The sequence below is a fragment of the Rhea pennata genome, chromosome 1, assembly GCF_028389875.1.
Source record: "Rhea pennata isolate bPtePen1 chromosome 1, bPtePen1.pri, whole genome shotgun sequence".
Classification (NCBI taxonomy): Eukaryota; Metazoa; Chordata; class Aves; order Rheiformes; family Rheidae; genus Rhea; species Rhea pennata.
Genome location: NC_084663.1, coordinates 192,993,691 through 193,007,822, shown reverse-complemented (window position 1 = coordinate 193,007,822; position 14,132 = coordinate 192,993,691). Strand labels below are relative to the sequence as shown.

At 46.1% G+C, this 14,132-nt stretch overlaps 1 long non-coding RNA gene across 1 annotated transcript in view; it reads left to right on the top strand.

Annotated features, from left to right (window-relative positions):
- The window catches only part of LOC134135597 (uncharacterized), a 71,089-nt gene extending 57,492 nt beyond the window's left edge, over positions 1-13,597 (top strand). Inside the window, exon 2 of the long non-coding RNA XR_009957318.1 lies at positions 11,668-13,597. This is a non-coding gene — a long non-coding RNA (uncharacterized LOC134135597). The remainder of the gene's footprint in view (positions 1-11,667) is intronic.
- Positions 13,598-14,132: the final 535 nt, after the last annotated feature.

The window sequence follows — 14,132 nt, the reverse complement described above, 5'->3', positions numbered from 1 at the left end:
ATAATTGCATAGCCAGGATAAACAAACACATGCCTGTTTTTCTCTAGGGAGATAATTGCTTCGGTGCCCTTTGCCTGAGACTGTTTGCTTGGCTTAGCCTGTGTTTTTACCATATGCAACAAGCCTTGACCACTTCACTTGAGGCTTTTATTCATTCGAGGCCAATATGAAACATTTCTAGCATTTTATTTTCGTTTTTCAAGCCCTTAGATGTTGCTAATGTCTGCACTTCTGCATACATTTTTTTCGCTAATGTTTCAAGTCTGCTTTCTTGTAGTATTTTAAATCCTTAATTCCTTGATGCTACAGATGGAGTATTAGTTACTTTCTATCACCGGCCTGGCCATGATGATTTCCTTTACCTGATAAGTTCATTACTTTGTCAAGCTGACTGTTAAGTCTGTCTGGAGTATCTCTGTATGTCTTGTGCCAGACTCCAGTTGCAATCTGGTTTCTTATTAGACATGCTGTTTCTTCAGACAGAATACTAGGAACAAAATGGGGATTTTGAGAGTGATTTTTTTTGTCCCACTTCCCTCCTGAAATTGGTGTAGCTGCAGTTTATACTAGTAGGACTGAAATCACCATGTCTATAAATGTGACGAACAAAGTTATGGCAAACAAACCCAGCTGATGAAATTCCATTGATAAAGAAAATTCCCATTCTGGCAGCAGCTCAACAAAGTCCAGAAGTAGCGATTATGAGTTAATAATAATCACACAAGTCTGCCAAAGCTGCTGGAGATGTGACTAGTGAACACCTCCATGGAGCCAAAGAATTGTTATACTGCCTGCTCCCTGCTGAACTAAATCATCACTTCCAGAGGTATCAGCTCCTTCACGAGTGGCAGGGGCTGACAGGCTTCCCAAAGTGCCAATTACGTGCAGTAGGGAGCAGTGGCCAGGCCAGAAAGGAGCCATTGCTAAATCACTGGAAAACTGGTTTAAAACTGTAGGCTCATTAGTGTGGGAAGGATTTTGATCTGAACAGCTTTGATCTGTTCCATAGTACGATCAGCTTTGATAGGCCCAAGGTAGGTGTCTCAGGTCAAGCTATCAACATGCGAGTCCGTAGTTCCCCTAAACAGATCTGGCACGCGGTGCTGGACCCAATATATTCCTGCTTTCCAAACTGAGGTAATACACAACAGCAAGCCTTGCATCTTTATACCATACTCATGCTGCCCCGTTCTCCAGAGACCCTCAGTTTGTTCTGTTATTCTGCACGACCCCTAAACACCTCAAATCAGTGGGAGTTTGTCCTTCATATGTGCTTTTCGCTAGTCTCTAATAAATCCTTAAAACAATAGAGAGCTGTTGCAGCATCAAAGCTGTAGCGTTAATAGTGCTTTCAGATTGTCTTTTGGATATCATCAGGGGAAAAGCAACCAAAACTAAGCAAATTAAATGCATTTCATAGCAATTCTCGAGGGAGATCAGGTTATATTGCTTGTGAGCTGCAAGCCAGGTCAAGCAGCCTGGCCCTTGCACAGAGAAAGTTCTGACACCGGTCCAAAAATGTCATTATTAAGGTAAGAAAAACATCCAAATCTCTCATAATTTTTGTAGTAGATATATAATAGCAAGGGAGCTCCAGACCACTGCTGGTATTAAGAATTTGAGAAATAAACTGCACCAAAAAAAAAAAAAAAAAAAAAAAAAAAAAAAAGAGGAGTGCTTTCTTAGAAGGTGGAGAAAATGAATCGTATCCACTGAATGCTTCAGAAGGGTAAGTCCTAGGAATCCAACATGCAGTAGCTAAATGTCACCTGGGACCAGAGTGTGAACAACTCCTGTGTGATATAATTTAGATAGAGAATGTCACAGCTTCTTGGGCTAGTTACAGAAGATAAAAGAAAAGGTTGGCTAGCATTCTTATCTGATGATACAGGAACACTTATTTCTCTAGGCACATGTGGCTGTATCTGACCATCTTGGGTATTTCAGCAGGCCATTCAAAGGAAAACCGTATGTAGGCTTGGTTTTCAAAGGATCCTATTTCCAGTAAGTGTGAACTTCACTTATCCTGATAAAAGGAGAGATCATTTTCTTTCTTTCTTTTTTTTTTAATTCATTTTTTTGGCCCACTGTAGCAGAAAAAAATAAATAAGGTGGTATGTTTGTAGTATAAGCTTAGGGAGCTTACCATTGACAGCCTAATGTGGTCTGAGCACTGAGGGTGGGTATGAGGCAGATGTTCTTCCTGACAGACATGGTCCTAGGATTGCTATTCTCCCATTTTTAGAAGTTAGTGAAGAGGACTAATTGAGCTCATCTAGTGTCCTACCCCCAGCTGATAAGGTAAGGACATGTTGGTGTGCCTGTATATAGACCTCCCAGAATCAGCGAACAGCTGAGGTTGGAAGGGGCCTTTAAAGATCATCTGTTCCACCCCTCCCACTCAAGCAGGGTCATCTAGAGCAGGCTGCCCAGGACTGTGCCCAGACAACTTTTGAATATGTCCAAGGATGGTGACCTAACTCAGAGCAGATCAAGGGAAGCATTGAGTATCAGTGACAGGGCACAAAGCTCTCCTCTTTCAGTGGAGACCTCATTTTCCACAGAGACCTGCCCCCGGCTGCTGCCCCACCGAGCCAGGTGCTTCAGGGGCACCCTAACCTGTCCTAGGCTTTTGCCCTACAATGGCACCGGATGTCACTTTCTGTTCTTGAAGGGTAGCAGAGGAGACCAAGGCTCCCAAGGGCCAGAACAGCAGTCCCCATCGTGGGTGGTGGCCTCTCTGCCCACGGTCCAGTATCTGTGGCTTGTGAGTCCCTCCTGTCCAGACCTACTTTTGCTGGGAGATACGAGATAACCTCTCCACCAAAAATAGCTGGGAAGGCAGCCAGTGAAGATTAATGGCATCATTAACGTCCCTAGTTTATTTATAGGTTTAAAACGCCTCAGACCTGCAAACTGAGCAGAGTTAGTCTGTGTAACGCAGGGACTCTCAGGGTCTGGGACTTCTGCCGTTCCTATTTCTGTTATTTTGCTTGTTTGTTTAGACTGGGAAACTTTGGGGACAGGGACTGTGTCTCTCATTGTAGACCTACAGCCCTATTAACCAGGGTCATATGCGCTGATTTTTTTTTTCCCATGAATGCAGTACTTGCCTGTTAGCCGTTCTCCACCCAGCTGCTTCTGTGTTTACTTTGTCTTGTGGCCCCTATTGGGGAAAACACTCTTTTTGAAGAGTTCCTGAGGCACAGGCTGAGCAGTAATCGCAGGAATTAGTGATTTCCTGACTTCGGTTTTAAACCGTAAGCAATTTGGGAGGAGGACTGAGAGTCCTATAGTCATGAAGAGCACCTAGGACATCCGGGGTTTAGTGAAACATGATTATGTAGCTAATGACCATAGAGGTCTTTCTGCAGTTGACACAGGCCAAAAAGCGCCAGCTCTGCTCCCAAGTCCTCAAGGAGCCTCACAGGACTGGCAAGGAAGAAAAAAAAAAGAAAAAAAAAAAACCACCGTGAATACGTTGGCTCTCAGACAGGAGATCTGTGGCCACACTGCTTGAACTGTTTCCAAGAGCTCAGTAAAAGGTAAGTTAGGAAGGAAGTTTATTGTCAGCAGGCAGAAATCCAAGTGATCTGCTGTGTAACCGGGGGATCTGCAGAGCTTCCACGAATGGGAGAAGAAAATACAAGCAGAGCTAGGGGTTTCTCCTACCCAGAAACACAGGCAACTAGTGTGTAACTTATGAAGCCAGGCTTCAGAGTGCAAACACTCTGAATGTTACTGTACAAATTTTATATGAATTCAAAGTAATCTCCTGTATCAGTGTCTTTTGGGGCCTCCATATCCTACGAGTTTAAATGCAGGATTGGCAGAGAGCTGCTCAGACCTCTGCTATGATGTCCTCTTTTCAGGGGGCAATGAGACTACTTCAGGCAGAGTGAAGGAACCCATAACATTATAAATGGCTGAAGAAGGATTTCCTTGCTGTAGCCACTGCAGATGAAACTACTGCCCTGGGATCCTCTCACCACCCCAGACATCCAGAGCATCAAGCATTAATGCCTTATTTTCCCCTTCATGAGTGCAGCTCCTAGTCTGCTCCCTCCCAGGCCTGACTCAGGGCTGCTCTGCGATGCGCCGTGCCTATTCCATGCCTCAGTTTCCCACTCTGTGAAATGGGACAGTGACATTTAATAATCTTTGTGGAGCCCTTTGGAGGACAAAAGCTTAAGGACAGTTATTCAATTATCAAAGGATTGTAAGTGGGAAAGAATTTATTTCCCTGCCTGAAATGTGAGATCCTGTATAATTTAAAAGGCCTTAAGGAAAAGCCAGGCCATATGCAACATTTGAGATAAGAGGAGGAAAAAAGGTAAAGTTTTAACTGTACTCTACTTATCCTAGGAGAGAGTCATGTCTTAAATAGTCATTTCTGATCTAAATTCCTGAACATCTCACCAAAAAAGTCAGCACAATTCTCTGTAGACTGAGGTAAGGTTAGAGAAGTGAGTTCTGTGACAGCAGAGCACATCTACATCTCTTGAAACTGATTATGTGCTTTGAAAAGTGAATAAAACAAACAAAACATTTTTTTAAAAAAAACAAGAGCTAAGCCGCAGTTCTGCTGAGGGAAAACTATTTCCTGGACTTCAGCGCTGCATAACTGCTAAGGAATTGCTCACTCATGATACAGAAAGCAAAACTGTATTTTTTTTCCCCATTTCACTAAGCAAAACCCAGTTTTAATGACATTTAACCTTTCTTTTTCTAGCTGCCAACACTGGGTGGCACTAAGTAACTCCTCCAGATATTTTACAAAATCTGCTCCAAAAGCTTGAATCACACAGACTTGACTCACTCTGTCCTGACAACAAATGGTTTTGTACAAGAAACTTTTGATTATATGGTTGTAGCAATAGAAACATCTGATTCACACGGCATGTTTTGCGTTCCCTTAGTGTGTTAGATGGTTAAAGTGCTCCTGAAACTCTGGCTTGATAAAGGTTCAATGTGCTGCTTGGGCTTTAAAGATGAATTTCCTGTACTGAGGAAAGACTTCCTGGAATACTTTAAAATGTCGTGCTGTATACTGAAAACAAATCTCACAGAATCACAGAACAGTTGAAGTTGGAAGGAACCTCTGGAAATCATCTAGTCCAACCTCCTGCTCAAACAAGGTCAGTTAGAGCAGGTTGCCTAGGACCATGTATGGTTGGGTTTTAGGTATTTCCAAGGATGGACTCTCCACAACCTCTCTGGGCAACCTGTTTCAGAACACAGCCACCCTTACAGTAGAAAAGTCTTCTTATCTTTTAATAGAATTTCCTGAGTTTCAGCTTGTGTCCATTGCCTCTCATCCCTGTCTCACTTGTGCTGGGGAGCCCAGCACTGGACCCAGCATACTCCATGTGTGTTTCATCAAGGCTGAGTAGAGGGGAAGGAACACCTTCCTCAGCCTACTGGCAACACTCTTCCTAATTCAGCCCACAAGACCACTGACTGCCTTTGCTGCCAGAGCACGTTGCTAGCTCATGGACAGCTTGTTCTCCACCAGGACTCCTAAGTTCTTCTCTGCAGAGCTGCTCCAAGTTAGCTGGCCCCAGGCTGTATTGATGCATGGGGTTGTTCCTCCCCAGATGCAGGACTTTGCACTTTTTGCTGAACTTCATGGGGTTCCAGTCAGCCATTTCTCCAACTTGTCAAGGTCCCTCCAAATGGCAGCACAACCATTTGGTGTATCAGCCACTCCTTCCAGTTTTGTATCATCTTCAAACTTGCTGATAACTCTGTCCCATCATCCGCATCATTAATGAAGATGTCCCAAGATGCCCCAAGTATCAACCCCTGGGGGATGGTATCCCCCATATCCTCCAGGTGGACTTTGTACCACTGAGTTGCTAGGGTATACTGCTACTCACTGGCCTCCAATTAGACTTTGTGCCACCGATCACAGTGCTTTCAGCTCTGCTGTTCAGTCAGTTATCAGTCCACCTCACTGTCAGCTCATCTAGCCCATACTTCATCAGCTTGGCTCTGAAGATGTTAGGAGAGACAGTTTCCACTGTCCCCATCAGGTTGGCCAGTCTGCTAGCAAAGATGCTTTTGCCCTTGCTTGATCAGGTGGATCTCATCTCTTCCTAGAAATCTCTGATCCTCAGAGGATCTCATAGTTATGAAAAATCAAATTCCTGTTCTTGACAGAAGCTGTGCAACCAGTTATTGATCTGCAGGATCCATCCACTCCTTTTCAAGCCTTTCCCCTCACCATCAGAATTGAGAACATCTGGCCCTCATGCCCTTGGCCTTCACTCCTAGAGCCATGTAGTCACACTTGATGCGCTCCAGTCTCTCTCGCCCATATCACTGGTGCCCGCATGGAAGAGCAGCAGGGGTGACAGTTCAACAGCTGGACAAACCTCAGCAATGTCAACAACATCCTGGATCTGAGCCCTCAGTAAGCTGCAGCCCCCCCCCCCAGACAGCAGGTCAGGTCAGCAGATGAGGCCCCAGTCCTTGCAGCAGGGAGTCCCCCGCTGCCATTACTTGCCACCTCCTCCAGGTGCTGCTGCAAGGCTCAGGTGTCCAAGCAGGTAGAGTTCCACTGGAGAGAGCTCCCAGTCCCTCAAGAGCTATGAGGGCACCAACACTCTCCCCTGTGGATCTGCAGGCAGAGCACAGCCATGCTCCTGGGGCTGGAAGTCCCCAACTCCCAGCCTTCACCATGGTGGGAATCTTCATTTCCCACCCCAGATCCTCCCCCCTGGCTCTCGTGGTGCAGTGGGAACTTGGGCTGTTGTAGTCAAAGAGTCTTGAGAAGATGCAGTTGGTCTTTCTTGCCAGCCTTGATGCTGTGCAGCCAACTACCCCCTCCCAGAGCAGGTCCACACTCTGGGCCAGCACTACTGTAGGGCTGCCCCATGATACCTGCTGAAGGCATGTGGCCCTCCTGCACTGGGGTCCACTACAACAAAAGCTCAAGTCTCTTTTGATCAGGAATAGCTGGCAGAGTCCACTGGAACTTACTGGAGCCTGTTGGCAGTCACAGCTGCCTGTTGCTGTCCTTGCCCAATAGCAGCACCCAGACATTCCCCAAAGGGTTCCCAGGAGATCCCAACCGATCTCAGAAGAAATTCCCAGAAGATCTGGAAAATTTCAAAGCAGAGCCCCAGAAACTACAGCACAAACCTCTGTGTCTGTTGGCTGCCTCCGTTAGCTGCACGCACCATGAAATTCTTTTTAAAATAAATCAGCTTTAAAAGAAATACAACTGCGAATCCAACCATTTCACCTCCTGTAGTCTGTGTTTACCACGCAAATGCTGAGGCTGCCATTTCAAATGCCTGTGATGGCTCTGCTGTGCTTTGTGTAACCCACTGATTTATGCTGGTGTGCACAGTGAGGGAAGCAGCAAAAAAAATCAGGGCCCAGAAACATGTCCTCAAAGAGCATGTGGCCATTCCCAGCTAAGTCACCCGTGGAGTCTCATTACTGTGTCCTGACAACAAAAATTAGCATTACTGTGTTTGTCAAGCACCTCCTTTCCCTAACAAGGTGGTTAAAATATAACAGACAACAGACAGAATAACCTAACGGGTGTCATAAAGAGTTGCATCCTGAAGCAAGGACATAGAAACATCAATGACAGTAAATAAAAATCCTTAATGAAGAAACAAAGTCCAGTAATGAAGCACAATCTCAGGGGACCACATCTTCTGGCTGTCATTAGGCATGCAAAAGCCATGTGAGCAACATGCACAAGTTTTACATGGCCAGTCTCACAGCAGCTGGAGAGGTGCAGTTGAGGAAGAAGCAGCCCAAAGCCAGGGATGGAGACTACCCGAAAGAGCTTCAACATCTCCAAACAGAAGAACTGGCAGAGGGTTGGTCCACCTTGCAGCTATATTAAAGTCAAGGAAATGAGTCAATCTTTTTGAGGGCAGCTAAACTGGTCTCTCCTAGGATTGTGGGTAGGAGGGTGATCCACGTAGAGTTAATTACTTCTAAAGAATCTGAATCTGCATCTGAAAAATGCAATTTCTGGTTGACCAAAACTATCTGCCAGTTTGTGTGCAAACCATTCATCAAATTTAACTTATCAACTTAGAAACATGAAAATAACTTACTTTGATATTTTGAAGAGAAGTATTTTGACTTCTTTGAAGCTGATGATTGCACAAGAAAGTCCGGATAACTTAAACCTCCGGAACAGAGGTTTAAAAGCCCCCTCAGCCTCAGTCAGAGCGGGGATTTGAACTGACATGTGCTACTTCTTGAGACCGTAGCCAAACCGCAGGCTGTGGGACAGCTAGCAATAAGGATCTCCTAATCCTTCTGCTCAGGTTATAATGATATATAAATTATTTACACTGTTCAGTGGACCATATAGGGCAGGAATGGTTCTATCTATATGGCTAATATACCCGCGCTGGAGAGTTACGTGGGAGCCAGGAGTTGGCAGTTCAGAGTGCTTGTGTCTACACTGCAGAGTGCTAGATCATGCAAAGCAAGTTGGCCTTGGCTGCATGACATGGCACTTGACCCAGCTTGGCCTTGTGCATTGTGTTTGTGGCTCTAAGACATAATTATTGTTTTATAGGTTTTTTTTTTCCCTTCAGGTCAAAATTCCTGATGCCATGGAGATGATGATGTAGCTCACCAAAGTTGTGTTTCCATAGAGTAAAATGGGCAGATGTTGAGACATAAGAACATTCAGGAGAGCAAGAGGATGGACAAGCTGTTGGGATTATGCTGGAAGAGAATTGTGTAGGGAGGGAGGCAGAGCTTGCCCATGCTGCTCTTGAAAGCTGTCCCTGGAGTAGCTATGTGCAGAGCAGCACTGCTTAGTGTTTGGGGAGAGCCGCTCATCTGACTCCAAAGAAGAGCCCAGGCACATGCTAGCAATCATGACAGGGACGATCAGGAACAAGGACCCATGAGTCAGCTGGGGAGTTAAATTATTTGATAGTGTAGGCATATCCAACGGGCATGTCTATGTAGCCAACCAGGGGAACAGGCTCAAGGACTGGACTCCTGTTCATCCGCACTACTTGGTTTTAGCTAATTCTGTGGCTCAGGTTTGGATCACTTCAGTTTGCTGTTTCCAAGACAAGACTTCTTTTTTGGGAACAAGCTGTAGGTGGCGGTGAGCCAGGCAGTGCTGCTTTGCCCTCTTTTATTTAGCAATGTAGGCAGAGCCAGCTAAGCTGGTCTCCTGTCTTGCTGCACTCCAGACTCTAACATGCCCTGGAAGCTGCCTGGCCTCCTGGCTACATTACTGCTTCTTACAAAGGACAAACCTTTTTTCAGACCTTTTTCTGTATGAGAAACGGAAGGGGGTTGGACTAGTGTTTTATGTGCTCTGAGTGTGTCATAGGCAATATATTATAATATATGATAGCATTTCTTCATAAGCCTTATGAGTGATGCCAAGATCTTCTGAAGAATTTGTCCTTCCATCCCTGTGGGCTCGTTTGGGGTCTTTCTAACCCATATCCATATCATTATTTTTTTTCAAATTCAGTTGAGTCCAGCAGCAATCAAGCCAAAACTTAATTTTCGGTTGGCCTTTACTGTGTGTGTGTGTTTAGTTTTTAGTCTGACAGCTGGACTGAAGAATCAACCACTCTCAGATAGACAGGGACCTAGCAGAGGCAGAAGCTCTGCCAGCAGCAGACCTGGCTTTGCAGGGATCATGGGGTTGTTGGCAGAATTCAGACAGAGAGGAAATCCTTCTGTTCAAGGGGACAACTTGGAGAAATGAAACTCTGCAGTTTTTCCACTGTCACGTGAATCTTTACTATAATTCAGCTCATGTTGATTAACCCTGAATGCTAGATTCTCAAAGCAGTGATCAGTGAGATCACACTGGAAGCAGAGACAGATGTGCCATCTGTTATGCAGTGTATGGCTTTTGGAAGGAGGTTTTGCTGAAACACAGTTGTTCCAGACACTAACACTAGACCTCGCTTGGCTGTCACGTTTCCTTTACCTCTCCAGAAGCTGAAAACGCCTTTAGACACACAAAGTGAACGAGTGGCATTCGCTGTTGATGCATTGATGATGTAATTCTGGCCAATGGCTAAATTAAGAGCTGAGCTATGCTGGGATTTCAGCCACCAGGGTAAGCCATGATACAAGACTTTGCATCGGAGATGCTGTCCAAGTGGCTGAAATCCCAGAGCACACACATCTGGGCTTCAGTCCAAACTTGCACCTCAGAGCATCTTTTCCTTTATAAAATAAAAATGCCAAAAGGTTAGAGGTTTGTGTGTTGGGGGGGGGGGCGGGGGGAGGTGTAATCCTTCTAAGGAGCTGTTTTGTGTACTGAGCATTACCTGTAATAGCCCTGCCCCAAAATACTTGCAGTGCTCTCCGTTTCTACTGTAGTCACTCACTGCAGGTCTCAAAGACTATCAGCAGCACTGAGCAGCTCCCAGAGAGTAATTGCAATTGTGCTTCTGTGGGAGCGAGTGCCCACAGCCATGCTTTATGCTTTCATGCAGAGCAACAGAGGATTTTAAGGAGTGGCACAAGTCCTAGGAAAGCAACACATGCATATGTGCTTTCCTAAATCTAATCTGGCATCCTTCTGGCTTTCATATCATTTTAGGAGCAAAGTGCACATTTGTGCTTTTCATAGCGTTGCTGCTTGGTAACTAGTGTCTATTCTAGCAGGCAGAGCGTCACAGCACCTTTGGAGAGCAGTAGCGTGCTCCCTTTGATCCTCACTTCACCTTTTCAACGCAGCTGCACAGCGAGGTAGAAAGCTTTCAGGATTCTTATTTTCCTCTTCATTTTTTTCACAGTAAATCTCACATCTTGTACTCAAAGCATCTGGCAGGTCTCCGTTTACAAATGTAGCTACTATTTATTATTTATACGGGACCTGAGAATGGCCATTGCTTCGTGACTATATAATAAAATAGGTCACTGCTCCCAGAGTGCTCGGGAGCCCAAGACTGGTCCCATGGAGGTAGAAAACGTGTTTCCATGCAAGGGAAGGGGATTGCTCTAGCAGATCCCTTTGCCAAGACCGGGCTTGAATATCCGAGACACAGATAGGGCGTTATGGGGAGGAGAGCAGCTAAGGAGCCTGCAGCATGTGCTGTTTTTGCTGCTGTTTCTTCAGCCTTTCTGCTCGACTTTCTGATGAGAGAAATGACATCCCCCGGAGCAGCTCTCCCACGCGGAGGACACGGCTCTCCTGGGCTCTTCCTTGTTCACACGAGGCTGATTCAAAAAAGATGTCGGCAAAAGATGTTATGGAGCTTTCAGAACAAATCGCTTTTCGTACTCTGGCACTTCCTTCCCTCCTTCCTCAGATAGGAATTGCCTGGGTCTGGACAGCATTCCCATAGCTGGAGAAAGGAGACGCTGGTGTCTAGGAACAACCCCTCTGGATTACTTTCTTTCTTTTTTCAACCAAATAGTGGATCAGTCCTCCGTGCTGCAAATTTTCCCAGTGCACAGTTTGCCATGTACAAAGCCCATACTCTGACCACCCAGAGTCAAAACTGGGTCTGGTCTCTTCGCTCAAGCCATAACGAACAAGAGGAGAAGGGAAGTTTTCTTTAAAGGCGCGTGAAACCGTTATCTTTGGAAAAAAAGTCAAAAATCGTAATTTTTCTTGTATCCAGATTTTTAATATGTAAGCCACAGGAGCTGCAGCAAGGAAAAGGCACTCTTGTTCTAATTCTTTTTTCCCAGATAATTTTCAAGCGAAAACCAGAAAGCTGTGTTGCTTTTGGCTGCTGACACGACCGCGGGGTCGCTCCTCGGAAGTCCCCATGATGAAGACGGTTCAGTTCCGCGCCGTGAGGGCATGGCGACAGCACAGCGCGACGGGGCGACTGGGCCTCCTTGGGGACCAAAACACCTCTCGCGTAGGAATTACGACGACCCACGGCGCCCCTGGTTCTGCCCCCAAGGATCGCTCAGCAGAACAGAGAGAAGCCCCAACAGCACAGCAGTAATTTCACCCCCAGCCCCCAAATACAATCACATTTTTTTTCCCCCAAGTGTTTAGCAAATGTAACCTCTGTGTTTTATAACTTACATTCATTGATCCAACTGATGTGTTTCTCTTTTGGACAAATAGTCATTACATCTGAAAGTTTACAACTTGGCTTTGAAGTTAATGTTCACTGAGATGAAGGAGAAAGTTCACACTTCTTCTATTGTTTCCATCCCCCTTGGCTGCGGACCAGAGAAGACAGTAATGTAGTAAATTTACAAGTGATGACTATTTTTGCAGCCAGAAAAGTCAAAAACGTCTTAAAATAATAATGGCTTGAATTCTGTAGCACTCAGCAAAATGCTGCGAAAGGAGGGAAATGACTCCAGGAAACCTATGAATGTTTCATAATTATTAATTTCTCTGTTTACTAGTTTAACTTCATCTGTCTTCCACGTAGGGTGCGTTGCCCTTCCTCAGATTCTGCTGCTGTTCCTACCACCTTTCCTTGCATTGCCCACAGCTGTTATTCCCCACCAGAAATCTGGGGATCACCTGGATCACCGCCTTGGACCATGGGCAGCGACGTGCCTGCCGTCACCTTGGCCCTGAGGACACCAGGGAGAGCACGTTTCCAGCGCCCCGTGCCCCGGTTTATATACGTGCGAGGGATGAGGAGATAAAAAGCAGATGAGCGAAACCGTGCTGTTTTTATAGCGTGTTGTTTGACGATTCCCGCTGCCAGCACGGCCAGGAGAAGGAGCACAACCGCTGCACCAGCAGGGGAATTTTGCCACTGCCTGCAGGCTCCAAGCAGAGTAATTCAGGTTGAAAGGGACACGGGCGCAAAGCAGGGCTGAGGGAAGGGTTGTCCAGGGTTTGGTGCAGCACCTCCTGAAGCTCTCCCAGCTCGGCAACTCCACCGCCTCCCCGGGCAGCTGGCACCAGTGTTATCCACCCTCCCGGGAAACACATTTTCCTTACTCCCCATGGAGATTCCCTTTGCGACTCCTGTTTCTTGCTCCTCTCTTTGCACCTCCACGAAGAACCTGGCTCCACCACCTCTGCACCCCCTTCAAGCAGCTGAAGGCATTGAGCAGGTCTCCTGGGGGGAAGGACCCCGCAGCCCCCGGCCGGACACAGTGCACCAGGGCACAGCGGGTGACCAGCCAACGAAAGGCACCGGGAAGCTCCACGCGCTCCCTCCTGGCTAGGGCTTATCCAAAATTGTGCTAAGGCTACAGGGAATTTGGTTACGTCAGGAGCACCCACAGCACGCCCCCCAGATACCGCTGTAGCACTCGAATGCAGCTAATAAGCAGATGTTCTCAGATAATAAAATATCTTCTTAAATGTAATCTACAGACCAGCAAGATTTCCAATACGCAACGTATAATTTAAAGCTAAAGTGCATTATTATTGCACTGCTTCAAACCACGGCTCGGCGTACCGCGGCCTTGGCTGGAACGCTTCAGCCCAGTTCAAACCAAGCCCAAAGCCCCGCACGCCGTGGGCCCCGCGCGCCTGTGCAGCGGCCCGAATTCCCGGGGAGCTGCCGCCACTCTCCCTCCACGTGTCGGAAATCGGATCTGGCTCGCTGGAAATGCCTGCCTGCTTTATTTTACTCCATTTAATCCTTCGCTGTAACGCTAAATAAAACCTGCTTATTATTAACCCTCCCAACAGTATTGGTTATGTTTGCGGCTGTTTTATCTTCCAAGTAATTTAAATAAACAAGTGAACCATAAAGGGAAACTATTAAACGTTCTCTTCTGCTGGACATCAAGATGTGCCAGTTCATTAATATTTCTTTATCACCGCAAACTTAGATGTTTAAAAGCTGTGACTTGCTTTGTCAAACGGAATAATTATTAAATGTTTTCCATTATCTGGCTAATTAGTACTAAATTCTGCATTTCAAAGAATGCTACATTTCACAGTATTTCGCACACTGATTTCTTTGGAAGTTTATGCATATAATTTGGTATATTCGTGGCAGCAGCAAGACACTTCTAGGGTGACGTTAAAAATTTTTGCTGTGGGTGAAAAAGATAGGAAATATCCTTCTCGCTTTCCCCAAGCAATCAGCAGCAGGAAAATCAATGTCATGCTGGAGCCTGTCGGGACGAGAAGGTGTGACGCGGGCTGTTCGGCCGCGGCTCTCTGAAGGAGTTTCGGGGAAGCGGCGCTGACTTAACGTCCTCCAGTTTTGGTAATT